The 7,864-nt window shown below is 40.8% G+C and overlaps 1 pseudogene; it reads left to right on the forward strand.

The window, feature by feature from the left end:
* Positions 1-1,957: 1,957 nt before the first annotated feature.
* Positions 1,958-2,117, forward strand: LOC143667863 (U2 spliceosomal RNA; annotated as a pseudogene).
* Positions 2,118-7,864: the final 5,747 nt, after the last annotated feature.

The following is a 7,864-nucleotide window of genomic DNA, read 5'->3' on the forward strand; positions in this document are numbered from 1 at the left end:
TGGTGATGAATACACAACTACGTGATGATATAGGTGAGTCATTGATTATATACCTAGAATGGAATGCTCGTATGTTGAGAATGTTCGTGTTTGTATGTTAGATTTTGTCAATTAGAAAATATATATATATATATAAATGCATTGATTCTTTCTCTTGGTTTTGTTGTCGTTGTTCTCCAGTTCGTTTATTTCTGCTTAATCTTTGTTATTTCTCTTCTTCTATTTACTTTGGGGTTAGTTTGCTGTTCTTTCTCTAGTTCCTCCCGGTGAGCAGTTAGGTTTTTTTTTTTTTTTTTTTTGCTCAGTATTCTTTTTTAATGTAGGCATTTAGGACAGTAAGCCTCCCTCTCAGCACTGCCTTTGCTGCATCCCATAAGTTCTGAGATGTTGCATTTTTATTTCATTCATCTCTGGGTATTTACCAATTTCTCTAACAATTTCTTCTTTGACCCACTCATTGTTTAAAAGTGTGTTGTTTAATCTCTATCTGTTCGTAAAAGTTCTAATTCTTTGGTGATCGTTAATTTCCAACTTAATTCTATTGGGGTCAGGGAAAGTGTTTTGAATAATTTCAATCTTACTATATTTATAAAGGCCCGATTTGTGTCCCGGCATATGATTTATCCTAGAGAATGTTCTATGAGGACTACAGAAGAATGTCTATCCTGGTATTTTAGGGTGTAATGATCTATATATATCTGTTAGGTCTAATTCATTTATCACGTTGTTTAAATTCTTTATTTCCTTACTGATCCTCTGTCTGGTTGTTCTATTGATAGAGGAGAGTGGTGCATTGAAATCTCCCACTTTTATTGATGAAATGTCATTTGCTCCCTTGAATTTAACCAGTATTTACCTCATGTGCTTTGGAACTCCTTGATTGGGATCATAAACATTTATGATTGTTATTCCTTCTTGGTGAATTGTCCCTTTTATTAATAGACAGTGTCCTTCCTTGTCTCTTATGACAAATTTACAGCATATAGATGGATCATATTTTTTAATTCATTCTGCCAATCTGTATTTCTTAATTGGTGAGTTTAGCCCATTAACATTCAGAGTTATTACTGTAAAGGCAGTTGTTGAATCTACCATCTAATCTTTCAGTATTTATTTATCAGACCTATATATTCTTTTCCATCTCCTTCCTATAATCCCCTTTAAGTTACCCTTACCGTTACTCTTCAATTCTATACTCTTCTCCAGACCTCCCTCTCCTGTCTTTTTTCAGTTGACAGAACTACCTTTAGTGTTTCTTGTAGGGCAGGTGTGTTAGTTAGATTCAGTTGTCAACTTGGCCAGGTGAGCATCCCTAGTCTTGTTGCTGCGGACATAAGCCAACGGTACGTGAACCTCATCTGTGACTAATTACATCTGCAGTCGGCTAGGAGGCATGTCTGCTGCAATGAGTGACGTTTGACTTAATTGGCTGGTGCTTAAATGAGAGCGTGCAATGTAGCACAGCCTAAGCAGCTCGGCATTCCTCATCTCAGCACTTGCAGCTCAAGCCCAGGCCTTTGGAGATGCAGAAAGAAGTCACCCCAGGGAAAGTTGTTGGAACCCAGAGGCCTGGAGAGAAGACCAGCAGAAACCATCCTGTGCCTTCCCATGTAAGAAAGAACCTCAGTGGAAAGTTAGCTGCCTTTCCTCTGAAGAACTAACAAAATAAATCCCCTTTTATTAAAAGCCAATCCGTCTCTGGTGTGTTGCATTCCAGCAGCTAGCAAACTAGAACAGCAGGTCTTTTGTTGGCAAATTCTTTTAGCCTTTGTCAGTGAAGATTTTAATCTCTCCCTCAATCTTGAAGGACAGTTTAGCAGGATAAAGAATTCTTGACTGGAAATTGTTCTCATTCAGAACCTTAACTACATCATACCATTGCCTTTTCACCTCCATGGTGGCTGTTGAGTGGGCTCAACTCAGTCTGATGAGGTCTCCCTTATAAATAGTGAATCACATCACTTCTCGGCCTTTTGGCTAAGATCAAGTGTAGTAGTGAATCACTTTTCTGTTGCTGCTTTGATGGCTTTTTGCTTCTCTTCAATATTTGACATTCTGACCAGAATGTGTCTTAGAGTAGGCCTGTTTGGATTTGTTCTATTTGGGGTTCATTGGACTTCTTTGATTTACATATTTATGTCTTTTATAAAGACTGGGACGTTTTCTCCCACTATCTCTTCAACCAGCCTTCAGCTGTAGTTTGTTAAAGCTGCCAAAATGCGATATACCAGAAATAGAATGGCTTTTATAAAGGGAATGTATTAGGTTGCAAGTTTATAGTTCTGAGGTCATGAAAATGTCCAAATTAAGGCACCAATAAGTGGTGACTTTCACTCAAGAAAGACTGATGCCATCTGGAACGCCCCTGTCAGCTGGGAAGGCATGTGGCTGGCATCTGCTGGTGCCTTTTGGCTTTTGGACACCTCTGTTGCTTTCAGCCTCTCTTTCCTGTGGGGGTTCCTCACTTGACTTCTCCTGGACTGGGTTTCATCTCTTGACTTCCCTCATTTGGGGTTTCTCTGTCAGCTGGAAAGGCACATGGTAACATCTGCTAGCTTTTTCTCCCAGCTTACTGTTGCAAAATTGCTGGTCTAGGGTAGGAGTGGGGGGTACTTCTGTATCTCCAGAGGTCTCTGGCTGTGTGGGCTATAGGCTTTGAAGCTTTTCCTAAATGGTTCGCTCTTAGGGGACTCTAGTAAGCAACTCCACCTTGAATGGGTGGAGACACTTTGTGCCGGTTTGAAAGGATTTGTGTATCCTAGAAAAGCCATGTTTTAATCCTGATGAATCTTGTGGGAGCAACCATTTCTTCTAATCCCTGTTCAGCACCACAGGTTGGAAACTTGATTAGGTTATCTCCATGGGGATGTGACCCACCCAGTTGTGGGTATTAACTTTCGAATAGAGGGAGATGTGACTCCATCCATTCCAGGTGGGTGTTGAGTACTTTACTGGAATCCTTTAAAAGAAGAAGCATCTTGGAGAAAGCTTGAGAATGACAGGAGAGCAACAGAGCAGAATGACAAGAATAATAAGAGAACCACAGAGTCCACCAGCCAGTGACCTTTGGAGATGAAGAAGGAGAACGTCCCAAATGAACTCCATGAAGCAAGAGGCCTGGAGAGGAAGCTAGTAGACATTGCCATGTTCACCACGTGTCTTTCCAGTTGAGAGAGAAACCCTGAACATCGTTGGCCTTTCTTGAGTGATAGTAATCTCTTGTTGGTGCCTTAATTTGGACATTTTTATAGACTTGTTTTACTTGGGACAGTTTCTCAGCCTTAGAACTGTAAAGTAGCAACTTATTAAATTCCTCTTTTTAAAAGCTGTTCTAGTTCTGGTATATCGCATTCCAGCAGCTAGCAAACTAGAACACTCATCTCCATGGAAACCGCCTAATCAAAAGGTCCCACCCACAATTGGGTGGGTCACATCTCCATGGAAACAACTTAATCAAAAAGATCCCATCCAACAACATTGAATGAGGATTAAAGAACATGGCTTTTCTGGGGTACACAACAGTTTCGACCCAACCAGTACACCTTCCTATCCCTTTTCTCTTCTCCTTCTGGGACACCAATAATTCTTATATTTGTTGTGCTTCATTTATCATTTCCCTGGAATCTATTTCCATTTTTCCCATCTTTCTTGCCATTTGTTGTTTTATGTGTTCAAGTTCAATTGTCCTATCTAATTCACTTATTCTTTCTACTGCCTCTTTAAATCTGCTATTGTGTGTCTCTATTGACATTTTTTCAATTTTTTTACTTTTTTAAAAAGTAACAACATACAAACACCACCATATGAGCACCCCATTCCTGGGTATATAATCAAAAATTCACAATATCATCACCGTGATCATTTCTTAGAACATTTGCATCAATTCAGAAAAAGAAATAAAAAGAAAAAAGAAAAAAAACTCATACATACCATACCCCTTACCCCTCCCTCTCATTGACTGCTAATATTTCCATCTACCCAATATATTTTAGCCTTTGTTTCCCCTATTTTTTTTCTATATCTCTTACCACTCCCTTTCATTGATCACTAGCATTTCAATCTACTCAATTTATTTTAACATTTGTTTCCCACCATTATTTATTTATTTTTAATCCATATGTTTTACTCATCTGTCCATACCACAGATAAAAGGAGCATTAGACACAATTTTCACAATCACACAGTCACATTGCAAAAGCTAAATCATTATCCAATCATCTCCAAGAAACATGGCTACTGGAACACAGCTCTACAATTTCAGACACTTCCCTATAGTCTCTCCAATATACCTTAACTAAAAAGGTGATATCTATATAATGCGTAAGAATAACCTCCAGGATAACCTCTTGACTCTGTTTGACATCACTCAGCCATTGACACTTTCTTTTGTCTCATTTCTCTCTTTCCCTTTTGGTCGAGAAAGTTTTCTCAGTCCCTTGATGCTGCATCCCAGCTCATTCTAGGATTTCTGTCCCACATTGCCAGGGTAGTTTTCGCCCCTGGGAGTCATGTCTCACGTAGAGATGGGGAGGGCAGTGAGTTTGCTTGTCATGTTGGCTGAGAGATATAGGCTCTAGTATACTTTTAATTTGTTACACAGTTTCTTTCATCTCTTTGAGATCTGCCATTTTTCTATTTATTCTCACACATTCTTCTTTATGCTCATCCAGTGTTTTTTAATATCTTTCATGTTGCTTAGAATATCCTTGATTAGTTATTCCAGATTCTGTGTCCCCTGTGATGATTTAATTAGCTCATTTGACTTGGCTTTATCTGCACAAGTCTTAACATGCTTTATGATTTTCTGATGCATACAGGGCATCTAAATGTTTTATAAGGTTATTTTGTAAGTGAATTTCCTCAATGTATCTATGGGTCTGTATTTAGATTTGCATTGAACGTCCCCTTTTGGACTTGGCTTGTCAGTCCTACCCGCCCAAATCAGTCCCAGATCTCATGTGGGAATTGCAATTTCCTTAAAGCTCTATTGAGAGCTAGGGCAGGCAGGCAATTTGTCAGACTGCACTTCCCACTTCTTCCCAGCAAATGTCGCTATTGAGTCACTTCTTCCCCTCAGGCCCACCTGTCCCGACTACAGGTGCCAGCTAGAATCCTGGTGTAATTCCAGCCGGGGCCCACGGCTTGCATGCTCGATGGTTCTGGTGGTCCCTAAACTCTCACTTGGGATGATCTAGGGCTGTGGGATTGGATATTTCAATTACCCCTGTCCACAGCCAATCCGGAAATATCTGGCGGGTGGTCCCGAGTCACAGTTTGGAGCCTTCCTCAGCCTCGCTTCTCCGTCCACGTACACCTGAGGTCTCCGGGCCCCTTGGGGAGAGCAGAGTAAAACAATTCCCTCTCCCTGTCCAGCTGTCAGACTGGCAGCACTTAGCATCTCTCCCTCCTCCTTTGGGGAAGGTTAAGTAGCCTCTTCCGAAAGGGGTGGGGAGAACACACTGTTACTTTGGCTAATTGGTCTTTGTATGTAAGGATAGCAAGTCTGGTAGCTGCCAAGTCCCCACCCCACCCACCCAGAACTTCCAGCTTGTGAAGCCACAAGGGAAAATCTCCCAAGCCAGCTACAGGGTCAGGATGGAGTTGTGGCCAAGCTCACTCACCCTGTTCATTCCATTCCAGTATCTCAGCTCTTTCATTCAGGGTCTCCCTAAGTAGAGATGAGGACCTCTCTCCTCACTCACACCCCGGAAGTGCTATGCCCGTCATTTTTCAGCCCTTTCTCTTCTTGTTGCATGAAGCTGGGGGGAACTCAGCCTCTCCTATTCTGCCGTTTTGCTGGAAGACCCTGTTAACTCTTAAGAACACCTAGGGCTCAAACTGAGACTCTATAAAAGTTTCATGCACTAAGTTTGCTTTTCTGGAACCTATAATTTCTAGAGGGTTCCTAGGCCAGATAAATCCTGAAACCCAGAGGGACCAGCCTCTCTAAGATTATCAACTAATTGCATCCGCTTATCCTTTAGTCTGGACACCCCTTCTCAACATGAAAAAGTCAGAAAGGGCATTGCCTAAAGATCTCTGTAGATTGGAAGAAGAATCAAAGGAGAAGGAGGAGCTATAACACAGAAAATAGGGTTTAACAAATGGGTATGACTCGTGAATCACTATATTGATATTTTTCCTTGCCTCCAGTGTTTTGGAGCAGCTAGAAGGAAAAAACTGAAATACTGGAATGGTAACCCATAATAAACTCTGAAGTCTGTTCTGCAGCTACTTGTTGAAGTGTACTTTGAAAATTATTGCTTTTTCTTTCTTTTCTTTAATATGTTATACTTCACAATTAAAAAAAAAAAAGACTACTGGCAAAGTCCCTTGAGGGACAGGAGAAAAAATATGGAACTATTAAACTTTCCCACTAGGGAAACCCCTGATACTATCTCAAACACTACGGACTCCCAAGTCAATAGGCCAACCCCTTGACTTGAGACTTGCTCTTATGAAATTTATTTCTGTAGCAGAGAAGCTAAGCCTACCTATAGTTATGCCTAAGAGTTGCTTCCAGAAAGCCTCTTTTGTTGCTCATAGGTAGCCTCTCTCTTTCTAAGCTCAACTCTGCAAGGAAAATCATTACCTTCCCTGCTACATAGGACATGACATTCGGGGGGTGAAAGTCTCCCTGGCAACATGGGACACAACCCCAAGGGATGAGCCTGGCCCAACACTGTAGAACCCACAACAACGTCCTGACCAAAAGGGGGAAAAGAACTGTAACAAAATAAGGTATCAGTGATTAAGCAAGTTCAAAAAGAGTCTAGAGGCTACTCTGGAGGCTACTCTTATGCAAGCTTAAGCTAGATATTGCTAATTACCATGGTTTGCCAAACCCCAACCAACACCATTTCTGTCAATCCTAAAGAACACCTAGGGCTCTATCTGAGGTTATACAAAAATTTCACACACTAAGATGACTTTCTAGAAACCTACAACCTCCAGATGGTTCTTAGGCCAGAAGAGACCTGAAATCCAGAGGGGCCCACGTCTCCAGAACATCAACTAGTTCCATCCTCCTGTCCCATATTGTCGATACCCCTTCCCAACATGAAAAATTTAGAATGGGCAGAGTCCAAATACACCTAAAGATTGAGAGAAGGATCAAAGGAGAAGGAGGAGTTATAACAGAGAAGACAGGATTTAACAACTGAGTATGACTGTTGAATCATTATATTGGTATTTCTTTTAATCTCCAGTGTCTTAGTGTAGCTAGAAGGAAAAACTTGAAATTATGGAACTGTAACCCATACCGATCTTTGAAATCTGTTCTATAACTATTTGTTACAATGTTCTTCAAAATTTATTGCATTTTTGTATATTCGTTATAGTTCACAATAAGAAATGTTAGGAAAAAAAAAAAAAAAAAGGAACCGGCCAGGGAGATGAGTTCATGTTTTTCAAGTTGGCTATTAGGAGGACACTGGAAAAAGGAGTCTGCGACCTGTGGCTCACTGAAGGTCATATGAAGGAGTTTGAGTTTTATGGTGAGAGCCTTGTGCAACCACAGAACACTTTTAAGCAGTGAGAAACAATTTTTAAATTTGATTTCATAGCAGCTAAGGCCTCACTCCTGTAGACAAGGGGAGCAGTTGGGGGAAGGGCTGCTCTCTGCTGAACACACCAACTAGAATAGCGCCATGTTGGAAAAGTTCTATGTCTCCAATATGGTAGCCACTAACCATCTGCAGCTACCCAACAACTGAGATGTGGCTAAGGCAACTGAAGAACTGAATTTTTAATCCTTTGTCTTTTAAATTAATTTTTATTTATTTATTTTTAATGGACAGGCACCAAACAAACCCAGGTCTCCAGCATGGCAGGCGAAAATTCTGCCACTGAGCCACTGTCGCAC

This window comes from Tamandua tetradactyla, chromosome 23 (genome assembly GCF_023851605.1).
Source record: "Tamandua tetradactyla isolate mTamTet1 chromosome 23, mTamTet1.pri, whole genome shotgun sequence".
NCBI classification, from domain to species: Eukaryota; Metazoa; Chordata; class Mammalia; order Pilosa; family Myrmecophagidae; genus Tamandua; species Tamandua tetradactyla.